At 33.0% G+C, this 21,199-nt stretch overlaps 1 protein-coding gene and 1 pseudogene across 1 annotated transcript in view; both read left to right on the top strand.

The window, feature by feature from the left end:
- DOK6 (docking protein 6) overlaps positions 1–21,199 on the top strand; it is a 709,371-nt gene that overhangs the window by 20,746 nt on the left and 667,426 nt on the right. The gene's annotated exons all lie outside the window — the stretch shown is intronic.
- On the top strand, positions 19,643–20,196 carry LOC141496809 (deoxyhypusine synthase pseudogene; annotated as a pseudogene).

Raw genomic sequence — 21,199 nt, forward strand, 5'->3', positions numbered from 1 at the left:
TTCCTTTTAGAAAATGTTTCCTGATGCTCTTTTTCTGCTTAAAAATAAATGAAATATAACTCTAGAACATTTGTGAGTGAATTCTTTCCAGTGCTACAAGACAGAGGGAAGGAGTATTCAGCAAAGGAAATACAACAGGTCATAGCGAGGAAAAAAATTCCCTTTGGTAGATTTGTTTTAAATGACCAAAAAAAAAAAAAGAACACATCATGCTTGCTACTTCTTCACTAATAGCAAACACCAAAAGGCTCCATAAAAAATTCATTTGCAATTCTGAGGACCAATGGATAGAATATTGAATTAAAGAATCAGAGTTAAAATCTGAAATTTATTGCTGCTGCTACTAGAATATTTGGCAAGTCTATTGCACTATGCCTTTATTTCTTTATTTTCTCACCTGAAAAATGAGGAAGATGATTATATGCTTGTTAAAAATCTTTTCAAAGGATGCAAAATGGAGTAGAGTACTATATTAAAACTAGAGGACTGGGGTTCAAATTGTAGTCCCATACTCATTTTTTTGACCACGTGGATCACCTGTCCTTCCAAGATCTTTGTTTCATTTATAAAGTGAGTGTTTATAGTAGATGAAATTTAAAATTGAGGACAACTCTACCTCTTATGTATCCTTTCCAATAATCATTTAGTTGCCTCTAGAGTGTTATTATACATGGTTATTATTTGTTTTGTTTTATTTTGATTTGTTTATTGTACACCTAGGGCGCCAAGATGAAAAAAATGAAATCTGTGACATCTAGGCTTAGCTGAATCCATCACCACCTTCAAAATTGCGTACCCTGCATTGCTACTAATAAAAGAAGAGAATAATGAAAAATGCTTAATGTTCTCTCGAGCACAGATGCTTATTGAAACTTAAGTTGGAATGCCATATTTTTTTATTTGAAATAACTACAGGAGAAATAATTGGTTGAAACACTAGATCTACAATCAGATTTCCTTTTATAGAAAAGTTTTCATTTATTTTTCTTTTCTTTGTTGCAACAGCCTTGCTGAAATATGCATGCACCATTCATTTGTAATTGCTTACCATTATATAGAAAATCACAAACTGAATTAGTTTCTGAAAATGTAATCAACATTGTTCTCTGAATTTCAAGTTTATGTGAAAACTCTACTTTTTAAATCTAGGAAATAGATTTTTATAGGAAAGCAAAAGAATTCCTGCAATGTTATAAATGGATAATTATACCATATATAGAAAATAGCCTAAAATCAGTTTTACATCACTTGCTAAAAAGGCACATCACATTTCTAATATACATACAAATGTTAAAACTTGGAGTTTCCTTCTTAAATATAGTTTCAAGACCACAATATGCTCAAGCAAATTGATACCTTATCCTTGAAATATTGCAACTGTATATAATTAATATTAGACAAGAGGGAAATTTCCTTGTCCCATTGTGAAATGTAGAATCATGAGCTAATCCACCTTGTCTTTGCTGTAGCTCTTACTACCTAGGTATTCTAATTGGTTTATACCAACTAGTTTTAATTGATAGATTTTGCAGAACTGTAACAATTACTGATAAGCATTATAGTAAAGTGAAACCTAAATAGTAAGGTTTGTTTGGCACTGTGAAGATGCATGGTATCATTTATAAAATTAATGTCTTAGGATAACGCATTTTCTTGCCTAAAATATACTCACACAAAGTATTGAGGTATGAGTTATATACCTGCTTCTGAAATCAATCTATATACAAGATAATAGTTGGCTTATTTACTAGTTTCAAGACTCTTAAAGATGAAAAAAAAAGGTTTTTATTCAATAGAGATACAAAGTTAACTATTTGCTTACACATTGGATTAGAAAGTCTAGGAATCATTTAAGTATATCAGAGAGGAGTCAAACTCCAAAAGTCAGAGAAGAAAGAATCACACTATCCAAGTGTTAGGTCCTCTAAATCAAGCTCATATTCTAAAATCCAAATTTTAGAATATTGATTAAACTTGTAACTTGACTTAAGGTATTGAGAAGATGTAATAATCCAAAACCATGTGAAGTTGATAATTTTTGAATCATTCAGACTTTTAAAGAAACACATCTTACTTTATACCTCTCTTTTGGAATTTTGGTTTCATTAAACTGTATAAAACTAAAATCCTTTAAGCTTTAAGATTATACTACAAAGGAAAGACATTAAATTTTAAAAATTCTGATTAGGATCAAAAGAACTGGATTTGAATGTTGGCCCTGTTACTTTAATATTTGACTGACCAGAAAATCATTTAATTTTTCTTTGTCTCAGTTTCCTCAAAATATCTATGAAACTAACTTCAAAGATATTTCAATGTTTGAAATAATCATTCTCTATGAAAAAAAATGTTTAAAGGCCACTGAAATCAAAATATTTTAAAAGGTGAGTAGAAATTAAAGATCCAAAATTCTTTACACATTCTATAATCATTTTTTTACTTAAGAACATCAAATAATCAATGATTTCATTATTTTGTTTTCTCTCTCTCTCTCTCTCTCTCTCTCTCTCTCTCTCTCTCTCTCTCTCTCTCTCTCTCCAGATCTTAATCTTTCTTGACCTCAGAATACAGAGAGTCTTCATAGAATTCTGTGGTCAAATAAGTTCCCTACTTTTAAAGAAACCTCTAGTGGTTGACCTCCCTTAGAGTCCATAGGAAAATGACCAATGTTGGAAGGGATGTGGGAAAACTGGGACACTAATGCATTATTGGTGGAGTTGTGAACTGATCCAACCTTTCTGGAGAGCAATTTGGAACTGTACCCAAAGAGCGATAAAACTGTACATCCTTTGATCCTACAATACCACTACAGGTCTGTGTCCTGGAAAGAACATGAAAAAGGGTAAAAATCCCACATGTACAAAAATGTTCTTAGCAGCTTTTTTTGTAATGGCAAAGAATTGGAAATTGCGGGGATGCCCATCAATTGGGGAATGACTAAATTGTGGTATATGTATTTGATAGAACACTATTGTTCTTTAAGAAATCATGAGGGATGGGATGTTAGAAAAGAGTAAAATGTGCAGAAGCAGAAGAACATTATACACATGAACAAAAACATGGGATGATTATCAGCCATGATGGACTTGGTCATTTCAGCAGTACAATAATCAAAGATAATTGTAACAACTTGTGATGGAAAACAATATGCATATACAGAGAAGGAACTGTGGAGTTTAGTTGAAGACCAAAGCTTATTATCTTCAATTTTTAATAGTTTTATCTTCAATTTTTAATAGTTATATTATGGATTATGTCATTTTTCTCACTAATATTTTTATTCTTCCATTTGTATTTAATTCTTCTCTCAAAACTTGATTTCTTAGGTTCTATGTTAAGCATGGTTAAAAAAGTAAAACCTCTATTAGATTGATTTCTGTCAGAGGGATAAGGAAAGGAAGGGAGGAAGAAAAATGTAAAACTCAAAACTTTGCAAAAATGATTGCATGTAGTTGGCAAAACAAATAAATAAATTATCTAAAATTAAATAAATAAGTAAATAGAACTATCTGACCCTGGGAATTTTTTTTCCTTTGAAAGTTCATTGATTACTCATTCATTTTTTTTCTTCTAATATTGAATTATTGAATTATTTTATTTCTATGTCTGCTAAACTGGATAATTTCTATTTTTTCTAATATTTATCCATTTCACATTGCTCAGATTAACAGCAATATTGTATGATGATTAACTATGATGGACTTAGGTGCTCTTAGCATTTCAGCTATCAAGAACAATTCAAAAAGACTTGTGAAGGAAAACATCATCCACATAAACATACTATTTTTACTTTTTAAAACTTGTTTTATGGTGTATTTATTCTCATTTCCCCCTTTTATTCTATTTCTTTTTTCATAATATGGCCAATAAGGAAATATGTTAAATATGATTATGTAAAACCTATATCAGACTACTTATTGGTTGAGGGAAGACAGGGAGGTAGAAAAAATGTGGAACTCAAAAACTTACAAAAGGATGAATGTTGAAAACTATCTTTGGATGTATTTGAAAAAATAAAATAACTCACAAAAATTTTAAAAAATTATCTATTTCACTTAGATGGTAAATTTATTGGCATACACTTGGGCATACTATCTCTGAATTTTTGCTTTAATATCCTCTTCTTTGGTGATAAATTAACTCTTCATTTTCAATTCTGATGAAATTTGGCTTTATTTTATATTTTTTCATAATACCTTCTCTTAGTTTTCTTTATTAGTTTAATAGTTGTCTTACATTCAATATTTATGCCTCCTCTGATTTTTGTAATTTCTAATCTGATACTTAATTGGGGATTTTAATTAGTTCTTTTTCCAGATTTTTAGTTGCATGTCTGATTCATTGATCTCCTCTTTCTTTAATTTATTCATGTAAACATTTAGAGAACTGCTAAGAACTTCTTTGGCCATATCCCATAAGTTTTGTATGTTGTCTTTTTTTACTGTCATTACATTGGTTGTTATTATTGATTGCTTTTATAATTTGTTATTTGACCCACTAATTTTTAGGATCAGGTTATTTAGTTTTCAAATTATTTTTAGTCTATCTTTCCATGGCCCTTTATTACATGTAATTTTTATGCTTCATAATGTGAAGATAGATTTAATATTACTGAGTTTCAGCATTTTATTGAGAGGTATTTATGCCATTATACATGGTCAAATTTAGTGTGGGTGCCATGTGCCACTCAGAAAATGGCAAGTTCTTTTCTATCCACATTCAATTTTCTTCAGAAGTCTATCATATCTAATTTTTCTTTTTGTTTTCTTAATTTATGTTTTACATTTTCAGATGCACATTATGAAAGATTTTAAACATTCATCCATATGCATAGGTATATTTTTAAGTTATGAAATTTCATTCCACACTCCCTTCCCACTTCCCTCCCCTCGGTGGCATACAGTAAAGTTAATATCACACAGACACATTTGTGTTAAACATGTTTATAGATTAGTCATTTACAGTATGAGGAATTAGGATTAAGGGAAAGAAATACAGAAGGGATAATTTTATAAAAAGTGAATGTATGGTTCATCCTATTCTAAGGTTTTTCATTTGCTGTTTTGTCTTCTTTTTCTTCCTCTGGATGGGGATGGTTTTGTCCAAACTCAATCTAATAAGCTTGTCCTAGCTCACTGAACTACTGAGAGGAGCTACATCCATTAAGGTTGATCAAATCAAAACGTTGTTAAAGTGTTGAATATTCTCTTGATTCTGCTCCCTTTTATAGCATTAGATATTGTCACTCATTCCATGCTTCTCTAGAGTTAAACTATTTATGGATTCTTATAAAACAATAGTATTCTATAATATTCATATAACATAACTTGCTCAGCCACTTCCTTATTGATGGACATCTCTTCAATTACAATTCTTTGCCACTTCAAAAAAGAACTGCTATGAATATTTTGGAACATGTGGGGCATTTTCCAATTTTTATGATTCCTTCTGGATATCGATTTGGAATTAGAATTGCTGCATCAGTAGGTTGATCAGTTTTATTGATCTTTGGGCATAGTTCCATATTGCTCAAAAGAATGATTGGATCAGTTCACAAATCCACCAGCAAAGAATAAATATCCCAATCCTCCCACAACTTCTCCAACAATGATCATTTTCCTTTAGGCCTTTTTATGAACTGTGGGGTCATACCTCATAGTTGTTTAAATTTGCATTTCTCCACTGAATAATTATTTGGAGCAGTTTTTCATATAATTATATATAGTTTTAATTCTTCATTTGGAAACTATCTTTTCATATCATTTGTCCATTGATCATTAGGGAGTGACATTAACCTTATTAATTTGATGCAATTCTTTATATATTTTAGAAATGAGACCTTTATCAGAACTTTCAGTTATGAAGATTGCTTCCCAGATTCCTTCATTTCCTTCTAATTTTGACAGCATAATTTTTTTTAGTATGAAACCTTTTTATTTTAATATAGTCAAAATCACCTATATTGCAAATTATGCTACAATCCTTTTCTTGCTTGATCATAAATTTCTCCCCTTTCAAGAGATTCAGTGGAGAGTATTTCTTGGTCTATTAATTTATCTATGTTGTCACACTTTATAGCTAAACCCTATACCTATTTTGTCCTAATTTTTGGATAGAGTGTGACATGTGGGTCTGTGCCTAGTTTTTCCATACTATTTTCCAGTTTTCGCAACAATTTTTATCAAATTTTGAGTGCTTATCTCAGAAGTTAATGGTGGGTCTGTCAAACAGTACGTTGCTTTAATCATTTACTATTGCTTCTTTTGAACTTTTCCATTTTAATTTTTAATTAATTAATTAGTTAATTTTTTCATCCAAAAGCACATGGATATTTTTAAGTTATACAATTCATTTCCACCTTCCATTCCCAACCCCTCCCCTCAATGGTGATCAGTCAGGTTAGCATTATACAGGTATATTTTTTATAAACATGTTTATGGATTAGTCATTTTAGGTATGAGGAAATGGTATTAAGGTAGATACATCAGAAATAATTTTTATAAAGGATTTGTCCAATTTTGATATTTGTATATCATCTTCATATCATCTTCAAAGAGTAAAAGCTTTGCTTTCTCATTCCTTCAATTTCTTTTTTTATTTTCTTATTGCTAAAGTTAACATTTCTAATACTATATTTATAGTGATGGTGATAATGGAAATTCTTAATTCATCCCTTAACTTATTGGAAATGCTCTGAGTTTATACCCATTATACCTAATACGTCTTGATGGTTTTAGATAGATACTACTTATTAAAAGGAAAACTCCATTTATTCCTATATTTTCTAGGGTTTTAATAGAAATGGATGTTGTACATTATCAAGGGCTTTTTCAGCATCTATTGAGATAATGATATGATTTCTATTGGTTTTTCTATTGATATGTTCAATTATGTTAGATGTTTTCCTAATATTGAGCCATGCCTACCTACCTAGTACAAATCCCATTTGATGTATTACCCTAGTAATAATTGCTATAATCTTATTGCAAAATTTTTATTTAAGATTTTTGCATCAATTTTCATTAAGGAGATTGTTTTATAATTGCCTGTCTGTTTTGGTTTTTCCTGGATAAGCTATCAGCACCATATTGATATCATAAAAGGAATTTGACAAAACTCCTTCTTCTCCTATTATGAAATAGTTTATGAAGAATAGGAATTAATTGTTCCTTGAATGTTTGATAGAATTCACTTGTAAATCCATCTAGTCCTGGAGACTTTTTCATAGGGAGTTTATTGATGATTTCTTCAATTTCTTTTTCTAAAGTTCAGTTAAGTATTTTATTTCCTCTTCTGTTAATCTGGGCAATTTATATTATTTTTGTAAATATTCATCCATTTCACTCAAGTTATCAACTGTTTTGCATACAGTTCTGCAAATAGTTCCTAAATATATCTTCAAATTCCTCTTCAATGCTGCTTAGTTAAACCTTTTCATTTTTAATACTGGTAATTTAGTTATCTTCTTTCTTTATTTTTATTCAGTTTAACGAAAAGTTTATCTATTTTATTTGGATTTTTCATAAAACTTAGTTTTATTTATTAGATCAATGGTTTTCTTACTTTCAATTTTATTAATCTCTCCCTTGCTTTTCAAAATTTCTAATTTGATATTTAATCGGGAATCTTTAATTTGTTCTTTTTCTAGCTTTTATAGTTGCATATCCAATTCATTGAGCTTTTTCCTCAATTTTATTCAGATAATCATTTATAAATATAAAGTTTGCCCTCAAAACTTCCTTGGCTGCATTCCATAAATTTTGGTATGATGCCTCATTGTTATCATTTTCTTGTATATAATTATTGGTTATTTCTATGATTTGCTGTTTGATCCACTCATTATTTAAAATTAAGTTATTTAATTTCTAAATATTTTTGAATTTATCTTCCCATGACCCTTTATTTAATGTACTTTTTATTGCATTTTGATCGGCCTAACTTGTTTAAAATTCTAAACACCTCCTTAATTTTTTCCTGTTTATTTTTGGTTAGATTTATCCAGTCCTGAGAGTGGGAGTTCTAGGTCCTCCCATTTTACAGTTCTCCTATGTTTAATTTCTCCTCTAACAATATGGATGCTATTAAATTTGGTGCATAAATATTTAGTTTTAATACTGCTTCATGGTGTCTTTTAAAAAGATATAATTTTCCACCTTATCTCTCTTAATTAGATCTGTTCTTTTTTTTCCTTTTCCTTTGACTGTGATCAGGGTTGATACACTAGCTTTTTTACCCCATCAGCTAAAGCATAATAAATTTCACTCCAAATTTTATCCTGTACTCTGTGTCTGTGTCTCTTCTTCAAAGGTATTATACCTTTTTGGCCAAATCTGATGAAAGTAAGGTTCAAACAATGCTCACCTTCTCCCTTCTTTCCTTGTACTGAAATAAGTCATTTGTACCTCCTCAGTTGTTATATCATACTCTATTCTTCCTCCTTCTTTTTTCTTCTTTCAGTTTAATCCTTTTCCATATGTTTTGTATGTTACCTGTTACTTTTTCATTTTATCCTGTCAAAATGAATGTATATCCGCTGGCTTGACCTATATACCCTTCTTCTATATGTCCTAATAGAGAGTTTAACTTTATTAGATAATATTTATGCCTGTTTACTTTTTTCTTCTTCTATTTTGTCTTATATTTGAAGATTGATTTTTTTGTGTAACCCTGGTCTTTTAATCAGGAAAGATGATAAGTTCCCTATTTCATTGAATCTCCATCTTTTCCCTGAAAAAAATATGCTTATATCTGCTGAATAGTTGATTCTTCTTTGCAATAGTTGATTCTTCTCCTTTGCCTTGTGGAATATAATATACTTTGACATTTGATACTTTAATATAAAAGTTTCTAAATCCTATGTAAAGCTGACTATGATTTCTTGTATTTGAGTTGTTTCTTTCTGACTGCTTTCTGTATTTTCTCCTTGATCTGATAATTCTAGAATTTAACTACAACATTCCTTGAAGTTTTCATTTTGGGATACATCAAGAGTTGATTTGTCATTTCTTTCGATGGGTATTTTCCCCTCTCATTCTAGATTATCAGGACAGTTTTTTTTGATAATTTCTTGAAAGATGCTATGTAGGGGCAGCTAGGTGATTCAGTGGAAAGAGCACCAGAGGACCTGAGTTAAAATCTGGCCTCAGACACTTAATAATCTTGGCAAATCACTTAATCCCATTGCCTTACAACTCCCCACCCCCAAAAAAAAACAAAACAAAAAACAAAAACAGAACAAAACAAGATGAAATATGCTATCTAGGCTTTATTTTTTAATTATGACTTTTCAATCTCTTAAATTATTTTTCCTGTTGCTTTAATCAGATATATTACTTTTTCTTCTTTTTTTTAATTTAACTGATTCTTGATGTCTCAAATGGTCAATAACTTCTACTTATTCAAAGCTAATTTTTACATAATTTTTTCTTCAGTTTTTTTGTACCTCCTTGTCCATGTAACCAGTTTTCCTTTTTAATGCATTGTTCCCTTCCTTGAATAAGTTTTGTTTTTCAGTCATAGTTTCCCTTCCTTTTCTAAGGTTTTGACTCCTTTTTACACAACTCTCATTTTTCTTCCCAATTTTTCTTCTCTCTCAATTGATTTTTGAAATCTTTCTTTATTTCTTCTAAGAAGGCTTTTTGCTCTTCAGACCAATTCATCTTCTCCTTTGAGGTTTCACAAAAAGGTATTTTGCCATTATTGTCTTCTAAGATTATAGTTTGCACTTCTCTGTAGCCATAGCAGCTTTCTATGGTCAGTATATTTTATTTTTAATGTTATTTTTATCGTTATTACTCATTTTAGACTATTTTTTGACTTTTAAAGTTTAGTTCCACTCCTGTGGCAAAGGGGGCACATTTCTAAGCTTCTTGTGCTGGGGACCAGATACCTGGTCACTGACTTTCTGTTCTAGGGCTTTAGGTTGTTGTGACTTTTGCTAGTTGATCTACTCATTATTTAAAATTAATAATGCACTGGTATGTTCCAATATATTCACATATATTAGGCCAGTGAGTTCCCAGACTGGCAGGTTGCCTTCTATCCTGAAAGCCTCACAACACAACTGGACTGCTCTGTCACTAGCCTACTGAGCCTTAACTGGCGGGCCGTGGTTGCTGATCTATCATATGGCTCAGAACCTTCTACTGATTTATCCTCACACTATCTGTACTGGTCTGTGCTCCCCTTTTACAAAAGTGGGACAGAGTTTCATGAAGCCTCTCGAAGTCATCTTAAACTAGAAAAAATCGTTTCACTTCATCTTTTTGTAGGTTCTATTATTCCAGTATCCATTTATAGTTTTTAATTTTGTTTCTGAGGGAAACTGAGAAAAGTTTAAGCAACCTTCTAACTTTTCTATGCCATCTTGGCTCTGCCTCTAATTTCATTTTTAATTTAAGAAATCTTATGTCAACTACTGGCATAGTTATCCTCTTGATGGAAACATGGAAGATAAAGCTTTGTTCATCCTTTAAGAAAGCCAGAAAATGACTTCCGGCCAAGATGGCAGAGAGAAGAAAGGCACAGTTCTAAAGTCTCCTGATCTTTCCCCATCTATCATATGAAACAAACCTCTTAACAGAAATATGACCCACAAACCCAGAAAGAAAAGCCAGGAGAAAGAACATCTACCTCAGGATTTGTGTCCCTCAGCAGCATTGGACGAATTTGGGCAGGTGAGTCTGGGTGCAGAGGGTGGGTCAGTCCTGGATCAGCCAGATTAGTGGCTGAATTGAATCTGAGAGTCTGAGGGCCTGAGAGCCAGACCTGCTGGATCAGTGGTGAGACTAGATAGCAGGGGGGGCTTGACTCATCCAGGGAGCAGAGGCACACTGACCCTCTGGAGCTTGCCACCAGAGGTGGGGGGAGAGTTCTAGTGCAGTAGAGTGGCAGACACCATCCCTGGGCTCCTCTGGTCTGAGGAACTCTGAGTCCAAGCCTCCATTGTGGCTGAGGCCTCTTTTCCGGAACAATTGCAGACTACTTCTGCCTCAGGCACAGGTGTGTGAGCAGAAGAACCAGCCCAGCTGACAATAGGGAGAGGAAAGACCTCAAGCCACCATTGACTGAAGGCAAAAGGATTCATTAGCTCCAACCCCTCCCTTCAAGCTAAAGGAGAAGGCCTCAATCAAGGTCACAGACACTCCAGAGAAGGCAACCAGCACTTCCTACTGGCCAGCCAGAGAAATTGCACTCAGTGAGTAAAGCCTCTATTGATCCCAAGCCCCTGTGAACCAGCCCCTCCCCAACTCAAGGTCTTAGCAAAATGAAGAAGGGTCAGCGGAAAGGTGGATCCATAGAACAATTCATGGAAGGGAAAGATACTAATTCAGAGAGATCTAGAACCTCTGAGGAGAATAAGATCTGGTTTTCAGCACAGAAAGACTTCCTTGAAAAAATAAGAAAGGAGTTTAAAAATCAACTGGAAAATTTGGGAGAGACAATTAATACCTTGCAAAAAGGAAAACAAACCCTTAGAAAATGCAATTGGATAAATGCAAAAAGAAAATAATTCTCTGAAAACCTCAATTGGTCAAATGGAAATCTCTTTCAAAAGTTGAATCGACCCATTGGAAAAGGAGTTGCAAAAGGTTAATGAAGAAAACTCCTCTCTAAAAAAAAGAATGGAGTCTGCAGAAACTAACGACTCCATGAGACAGCAAGAGCCAGTTAAACAAAATCAAAAAATAGAAAAAATAGAAGAAAATGTAAATAGCTCATCAGCAAAACCACTGACCTCAAAAATAGGTCAAGGAGGGGCAACCTGAAAATCGTTGGACTTCCTGAAAACATTGAAGTAAAAAAAGCCTGGACTTAATATTACAGTATCTAATGATGAAAAACTGTCCTGATATCATGGAACCAGAGGGCAAAGCAATTCTTGAAAGAATACATTGATCTGCTCCATAAAAAGACCCTAAAATGCAAACACCAAGGAATGTTGTGGCCAAATTCCAGAGCTATCAGATAAAAGAGAAAATCCTGTAAGCAGCCAGAAAGAAACAATTTAGATATCAAGGAGCCATAGTAAGGATTACCCAGGACCTGGCTGCATCAAGATTAAGGGATTGAAGGGCCTGGAACAAGATATTTTGCAGAGCCAGTGAGATTCGAATGCAGCCAAGAATCCACTATCCCACAAAGCTGAGGCCTCTCTTCCAGGTAAAAAGATGGACATTTAATGAAATAGAAGAATTCCAAAAATTCCTGATGAAAAGACCAGAGCTAAATAGAAAATGTGGACAGCAAACAGGAGGTACGAGAGACACATGAAAAGGTTAAAAAGGGGGGGGGGGTGGTAAAAGAAAAAAAACTGGCTATATTCCAGAATGGGGAAAAAGATTCTCATAAATCTTGAGAATTGTAATTCTAATAGAGAGAATATACCTAGCCAGAAGTGATGGACATTCATGACCTATCAATGAGACTGCTATCCAATGAGATGTAACTGGCTTTGACCCCACTTGGGAGAAAGATTCTAATAACTCTCAAGAATTTCAACTCTATTACATAGAATGTACTTAGCCAGAAGTGACAGATACTCAGAATTTTTAATGACTCAGATAAAATGATCTAAAAAAAACTACCTCCTTAAAAAGGGGGAGAGAAAGGAGACAGGAGGAGGGAGTGGATTGAATGGTGTAAATCTCATTACACTAAGAGGTACAAACTACCTATGGTAATAGAGGGGAAGAAGGGAGGAGATGAGAAACACCTGAATCTTCTCATCAGAATTGGCTTTTAACTTATTGGCTATTAACTTATAAAACATCTAACCTTTCAAGTATTAAAAGGGGAAAAGGTGAGGGGGGAACAGAGAAAGGGAGGGGGAGTGGGGTAAAAGGGGAACTAACAAAAGGAAGGGAAGGGAAAATGGAAAAAGGGAAAGGGGAAAGAAAGGAGAGGGGTGATATAGGAGGGCAAACACATGGAAGGGGGTGGTATTCAGAAACCAAATACTGGGGAATACAGATAAAGGGGGGAAGGGGGAAAATATAAACAGAGGGAAGAAAGCATGGAGGGCAATAAAGAATTAGTAATCATAACTTTAAATGTGAATGGGATGAACTCTTCTTTAAAACATAAGCGAATAGCAGAGTGGATTTAATACCAGAATCCAACAACATGCTGCTTACAAGAAACTCATTAGAAGCAGAGAGATACATATAGAGTAAAGTTAAAAGGTTGGAGCAAAATATATTTTGCTTCAGCTGTAGTAAAAAAAGCAGGGGGCAGTAATCCTTATCTCAGGTAAAGTAGCAGCAAAAAGAGATAGCTTTAAAAGAGATAAGGAAGGAAACTTTAACCTCCTAAAAGGTACCATAGAAAATAAAGCTATTTCAATACCGAATATATAGGTACCCAATGGGACAGCATCCAAATTCTTAGAGGAGAAGCTGAAAGAACTACAGGAAGACATAGACAGCAAAACTCTACTAGTGGAAGACCTCAACTTCCTGCTCTCAGATCTAGATAAATCAAATCATAAAAATAAACAAGAAAGAAGTCCAGGAGTTAAATAGATTGTTAGAAAAACTAGATATGGTAGACTTATGGAGGAAATTGAATGGGAATAGAAAGGAATATACCTTTTTCACTGCAGTACATGGAACTTCTACAAAAATTGACCATGTACTAGAACATAAAACCTAATGATCAACTACAGAAAGGCAGAAATAGTGAATACAGCTTTCTCAGATCACAATGCAATTAAAGTCATATGCAGCATTGGGTCAAGAAATTATAGACCCAGAACCAAATGGAAATTGAATAACCTCATTTTAAAGAATGACTGGACCAAAAAACAAATTGTAGAAAGAATTAACCATTTTATCCTAGATAATGATAGTAGTGAAACAACATAGCAAAACTTATGGGATTCACTCCTAGGAGCTCTCAGGGGATATATTATAGCTTTAAATGCTTACATGAATAAATTGGAGAAATCAATGAACTAAACATGCAACTAAACAAATTAGAGAAAGCACAAATTAAAAATCCCCAATTAAATACCAAATTAGAAATTCTAAAAATTAAAGGAGAAATTAATAAAATTGAAAGCAAAACAACTATTGAATTAATAATTAAAGCCAAAAGTTGGTATTATGAAAAAAAAATAAAACTGATAAACCTCTGGTCAATTTGATTAAAAAAATGAAAGAAGAAAATCAAATTGCTAGTATCATAAATGAAAAAGGTGAACTCACCACCAATGAGGAGGAAATTAAAGTAACAATTCGAAATTATTTTGCCCAACTCTATGCCAATACATTTGATAATTTAAGTGAAATGGATGAATATTTACTAAAATAAAAGTTACCCAGGTTAAATGAAGAGGAGATTAAATACCTAAACAAACCTATATCAGAAAAAGAAATTCAACAAGCCATCATTGAACTCCCCAAGAAAAAAATCTCCAGGACCTGATGGACTCACAAGTGAATTCTGCCAAACATTTGAGGAACAATTGGTTCCAATTCTATATAAACTCTTTGGAAAAATAGGGAAACATGGAACTCTACATAACTCTTTCTATGAAACTAATATGGTATTTTTACCTAAACCAGGAACAGTTAAAATAGAGAAAGAAAATTATAGACATATCTCCCTGATGAATATAGGTGCGAGAATCTTAAATAAAATCTTAGCAAAATGATTACAACAAGTTATCACTAGGATAATACATCTCATGAATGCAGGTTTGGTTCAATATTAGGAAAACTGTTAGTATACTCAATTATATCAACAACAAACCTATCCAAAATTCTACAATCATATCAATAGATGCTGATAAAGCTCTTGACAAAATGAAGCAGACATTCCTACTAAAAACACTAGAGAGTGTAGTAATAAATAGACTGTTCCTTAGAATAATTAGCAACAGTATCTATCTGAAACCATCAACAAGCATTATATTCAATGGGGAGAGGCTAGAGGCATTCCCTGCAAGATCAGGGGTGAAACAATGGGGCCCATTATCACCACTACTATTCAATATTGTATTAGAAATGTTAGCTTCATCAATTAGAGAAGAAAAAGAAATGGAAGAAATTAGAATTGGGAAGGAAGATAAAAAAGTCTCATTCTTTGCAGTTGACATGATGGTCTACCTAGAGAATTCCAAGAAATCATTCAAAAATTACTGGAAACAATTAGGAATTTTAGCAAAGTTGCAGGTTATAAAATAAACCCTCATAAATCCTCAATGTTTCTATTTATGTCTAGCAAGATACAGCAGGAAGAGCTAGAAGGAGAAATACCATTCAAAGTAATCTCAGACAATATAAAATACTTGGGAGTCTACTTGCCAAGACAGACTCAGAAACTTTTTGAAAACAATTATAAAACACTTCTCACACAAATTACATCAGATTTAAATAAGTGGGCAGATATCAACTGCTCATGGATAGGTAGAGCTAATATAATTAAAATGACAATTCTACCAAAACTAAACTACCTGTTTAGTGCTATATCAATCAAAATTCCAAAAAATTACTTTAACAGGTGAGAAAAAAATTGTAAGTAAATCCATATGGAGAAATAAAAAATCAAGAATTTCCAGGAGCTTAATGAAAAAAAAGTACAAAAGAAGGGGGCTTAGCCTTACCTGATCTAAAATTATATTATAAAGCATCAGTCATCAAAACTACTTGATATTGGCTAAGAGATAGAGTGATGGACCAGTGGAATAGAATAGGTGCAAAAGCAGGAGGCGATTATAGTAATCTGCTGTTTGATAAACCCAAAGATTCCAGCTATTGGGATAAAAACTCCCTCTTTGATAAAAACTGCTGGGATAATTGTAAGTTAGTATGGAAGAAACTTAGATTAGACCAACACCTAACACCCTTTACCAAGATAAGATGCAAATGGCTACAGGACATAGACATAGAAAACAATACTATGAGCAAATTAGAAGATCAAGGTCTAGTTTACCTGTCAGATCTGTGGAAAGGGGAATAGTTTATGACTAAGTTTGAGTTGGAGAACATCACCAAAAACCAACTAGATGATTTCAATTACATTAAATTAAAAAGCTTTTGCACAGATAAAACCACTGTAACCAAGATCAAAAGAAACATACTAAATTGGGAAACAATTTTACAACTAATGATTCTAACAAAAAGGACTCATTTCTAAAATATACAGAGAACTGAGTCATATTTTTAAAACAAAAAGCCATTTCCCAATTGACAAATGGTCAAAGGATATGCAAAGGCAATTTATAGATGAGGAGATCGAAGTAATCCACAGCCATATGAAAAATTGCTCTAAATCATTAATTATTAGAGAAATGCAAATTAAAGCTTCTCTGAGGTACCACCTCACACCTCTCAGATTGGCCAATATGACCAGAAAGGATAAAGATCATTGTTGGAAGGGTTGTGGGAAATCTGGGACACTATTACACTGTTGGTAGAGCTGTGAACTCATCCAACCTTTCTGGAGAGCTATTTGGAACTACACCCAAAGGGCAGCAAAATTGTGCATACCCTTTGACCCAGCAATACCACTACTAGGTCTATACCCTGAAGAGATGATGAAAAAAGGATAAAAACATCACTTGTACAAAAATATTTATAGCAGCCCTGTTTGTGATGGCCAAGAATTGGAAATCAATTAAATGTCCTTCAATTGCGGAATGGCTTAGCAAACTGTGGTATATGTATGTCATGGAACACTATTGTTCTATTAGTAACCAAGAGGGATGGGATTTCAGGGAAGCCTGGAGGGATTTGTGTGAACTGATGATGAGTGAGATGATCAGAACCAGAGGCTGTATACCCTAACAGCAACATGGGGGTGATGTTCAACCTTGATGGACTCGCTCATTCCATCAGTGCAACAATGGGGAACAATTTTGGACTGTCTGCAAAGGAGAGTGCTATCTGAATCCAGATAAAGAGCCGTGGAATTTGAACACAGTTCAAGGACTATTCCCTTTAATTTAGAAAAAAACAGATATCTTATTGTCTGATCTTGTTACCTCTTAGACTTCTTGTCTCTTCCTCAAGTTTATGATTTCTCTCTCATCACACTCAATTTGGATGAATGTACAACATGGAAACAAAGTAAAGACTGACAGACTGCTTTCTGTGGCCCGGGAGAGAAGTAAGATTGGGGGGTGGATTGTGAAACTCAAATATCTGTAATAAAAGATAAATAAATTTTAAAAAAAGATGGCCAAAAATCCAGATGTTCTCAACAAAAAAAGGGAGAAATATTCTTTGTACATATGGAATTACTAAAGTAGAATGTAAGGACTGCATTCTCCCACATTAAAAATGGTTTAATTTCATAAAAAGTTATCATGATTAAGCATCTAAGAAAGACGAGCACTTTGATAATGACTTTGAAAATTGAAAGACACACGGTAATAAGTGTTATATGGCAAATTCCAATGTACAAGAAAATATTCACAGAACAACTGCACTTGTAATTTAGTTATCCCTAAACCACCCCTATGCTATGCCAATAGATTACAAGTGCTGGTAGATTGTGCCAAACTGGAGAAGTCTTTGGGAATGAAACTGGCAACAAATTTTAGACAAATATAGGGTGATGATTTTTTTAATCTTCTTCAGTTCGTAAGACATCAGGATCAGGTATTTTTGTACTAACCATGCAAGTGGAAAGTGTGATTTAATTGTTGTTTGTCAAGCAATTAATTCATATAGCTAAACAATATAAATAGAATTTGAAAAGGAATCATATCTTTTTGTGATTTAGAGCACTAAAACAATTTCTATTAACTCAGTTACACACAAACACACATACATTTTTGACATAGACAAGGGCAAAAACTGCACAGCTTGTATATCTGAATTGTGTCAGGTGGGATGCTAATTATTTGTGATTGCCAATGATGTCTTCTCTTCATAAGGGAATTGGGGGGGAATGACTCTTTCCAAAAGGCCGAAAAAGAACATTCAGTTTCTATAGAATATATTGACAATATTTCTAAAAGTTCTTTAGTGAAGTCAGTGCTATAGCAATATGTTTGATGGAGATACCTTAATGCTCGAAACTTCTACTCTCAATTCAAAAAATTTTATTGATTACTATTTGTATAGATAATACCATGACATTCTCTGAGACACAAAGATGCACAAAAGCAGTTCTTGTCCTTAGGTAGTTAGTAGGAAGATATAACATGCAAATGTATAAATCAAAACAATGAATAATCAGTTGTTTCTTTGGTATAGCTATTGATTATTAATATTTTAAACATTAAATAAAAAGACATTTCCAGAAATAAAAGGAAAACAGAAAAAAGATTGCATACAAATATGAATCTGTATTACTTATAACTTGCTTTTCCTTTTAAGCAATGAATGAATTCAACATCTAATATTCAGTGCTGTCCTTATTGTCTTTGTTTCCTTTTGGCCTTCTTTTCTGTTTGGTTCATTAAAATTATAAAGAGGCTCTATCATTAGATCATCCATACCTCCCATTTTAAATGAAGAAAGAAAGACTATCATAACAAATATATAGATGTATATGTGTAAATGTATGTATGCAAGGCATTATAATATTAGCTATATGGAAAAATTTTTTTCCTCATCACTTCTACCTTACTTTATCAGTCATCCTCTAGAAGTACAGATGATCATGCTGGAGGAGATACTCAATATGTGTAAAATATTTCCACTCAAGCACTCACATTTATGGAGAAATGATAAGAAAAATATAGAGGAGTCTTTTCTAGGAAGTATTAGATAAAAATAATAATGATTAGGTTAAGCAGGTATTGTTACCTTCTCTATGCAATGTACTTAATTTAGTGTATAGAACTAGTATTAACTGTAATAGTTCATAGTAGTAGTAGCACTAGTATTTCTGGTTGTAATATAATGCAATATACCACAGACTGTGATAAGTACTTAACAATTATTATCTTCTTTGATTTTCATGGCAATGCTAGGAGTTACATATTCTTATTATTCCCATTTCACAGAAAAGGAAATGGGCAAATAGGAGTTGAGTGACTTACCAGGTTCATACATTTATTAAGTAAGTTGGGTAGAATATTAATTTAGATCTTCCTGAATCTAGACCTGACACTCTATCCATTGCATCAGTTAACTGCTCAGTAGGAAGATCAAATACCTACCATCAAGTGGCACACAATCCTATAGAGGTTAATATTATGTATCAAAGACATAACTATGTATATGTATATGCATATATACTCACATATATTCATATGTTTATCTGTGCATATATATGTATGTTTATATAAAAGTGTATAAAGGATAGCCATAGAAGTTTTCCTACTGGAAAAAAAATGGAAATGCCAGACATTTTACATAAACTTCTATTTTCCATATATTAAAATACAGCAAAGAGAGTCACCTTTCCTAAAAGACATTTTCCATCCTTCTTGGAATATGGTATAGTAGAAAGAGTATTGAAATTAATGTCACAGAACTTAAGATCAAATTCTGTCACAAAGTTTGTCACTGAAGTCTATTATGACTTCAACCACTGCTTTGACTACCATACATGATATATCTCAGGTATGTATTAGGTACCACTATCTTCAAGGTCACTAGATTCAGCTGTATATGTAGTAAGACAATGCTATGATTGAGTTAAGTCTGGAAGTTGAAAGGAAGAGGCAGAATATCACACTTAACTGACACTGAGCTGAAAATCAGTATGTAACTGCATCATCTTCTTGTACTACACGTGGAATTTCATCTCCTCTATTGTTCAAGAGACCATTCATAGCACAATAAATGGTTGCTGTACTGGTGCCAGCTTCAGGTAGTATAGAAGATCTGATCAAATGCCTGGCACCTACATATCAAGGTGGATTTAACTTAAAGGAGCAGGATATGAGACAAAAAGGCATCAATAGGATTAGTTATTTCTAATAGCAATTACTGCAAATTTGAGGATTTGCTGAAACCAATTCAGGACAACATAGTGTCAGAGCAAAATACAGAGGGGATGAAATGGACACTATCAAAGATAATTGCCCAATAGAACAAAGAAATCAATAAATCTGAGTCTGTGCATTACTTGGCACAGAAAATTCCAATACTAAGACCAACTCTGACAAATGGCTCTCATGGGTATGTGATCTTTCACTCATATGAAAACCCAGAATTGATCCCGTATATTATGGAGGGCTAATCATTCATCAGTGCTCAGGGCATCTCTGCCAAATGCATATATATGATCACTCTCAAGGGAAACCTGGTGAAATGCCACACTGTCAATGTTACCTGATAAGGAATAGGGACAATTGTGACAACTCTATCTACCTGCTCCAGATGAAGTTGAATGCTGGAAAAGACCCAAATGGATTAAAGGACAATCAAGGTCTATAATGATGCCTCTCTTATCTTCCTTCTGCTTGTGGCAGAGATTTTTGCCCAGAAAATCAGTAACTTCACCCTTGAATAGAGCAATGTTTGAGCAGCTAATTCTAACTGAAATCTGGAAGCTGGAAGTACTAGGTTCTGCCACTGCCTCTTTATTGTTTCATTGTTATTCCCCAATCATCCTCAACCCTCATGGTGCCCAAGTCAAGTCCAGCAAATACCCAAAGCTGAGATAAATGTATCTTTATGTAGTAAGAAATGATTTCGATAACTAATGCCAATAAACTTCAAGTATCCCATCACTACTCTCTAGTCACCTCTGCCAAAATTCCCTGTTCTTACTGATTATTCTCTGAGAATTCAAGCAAAATGCATTTTTAAAGGGGAAAAAAGCCCTGTAATGCTGCTTCAAGACATTTAATCTTAGAGAAACTTAAGCCTCAGATTTTTCATAATAAAATGATAGAATTTTATTATATGAACTGTCTGGTCCTTCCCAGTTTTAGATATATGAATCCTATTTCATGTTTACTCTTTAGGCTGTGAATGTATGATTTTGGGAAGAAATATCAAAATGGGTTATAACTTTCCTAGATTACTCAAGAGTTCTTTTTATTGCATTGGCTGGGACATAAATCAGCACAAACAAAACTCATGCATCATATTACTTAATGAGTAAGATGTAGCTAGAATATGGGAAGAGACAAAACAGATATTTTCAGTCAGAAATTTTACATGTCTAATTAACTTTAAAAGAAACCAAAATATGTGAATTTTACAATTGAAATTATATCTTGTTTTTATACTTAATGCTTCTTTGCTTCTCACTTTTTAAAATTATTGACATGTTTTTCTCTAAAGCA

This window comes from Macrotis lagotis, chromosome X (assembly GCF_037893015.1).
Source record: "Macrotis lagotis isolate mMagLag1 chromosome X, bilby.v1.9.chrom.fasta, whole genome shotgun sequence".
In the NCBI taxonomy this organism is placed as follows: Eukaryota; Metazoa; Chordata; class Mammalia; order Peramelemorphia; family Peramelidae; genus Macrotis; species Macrotis lagotis.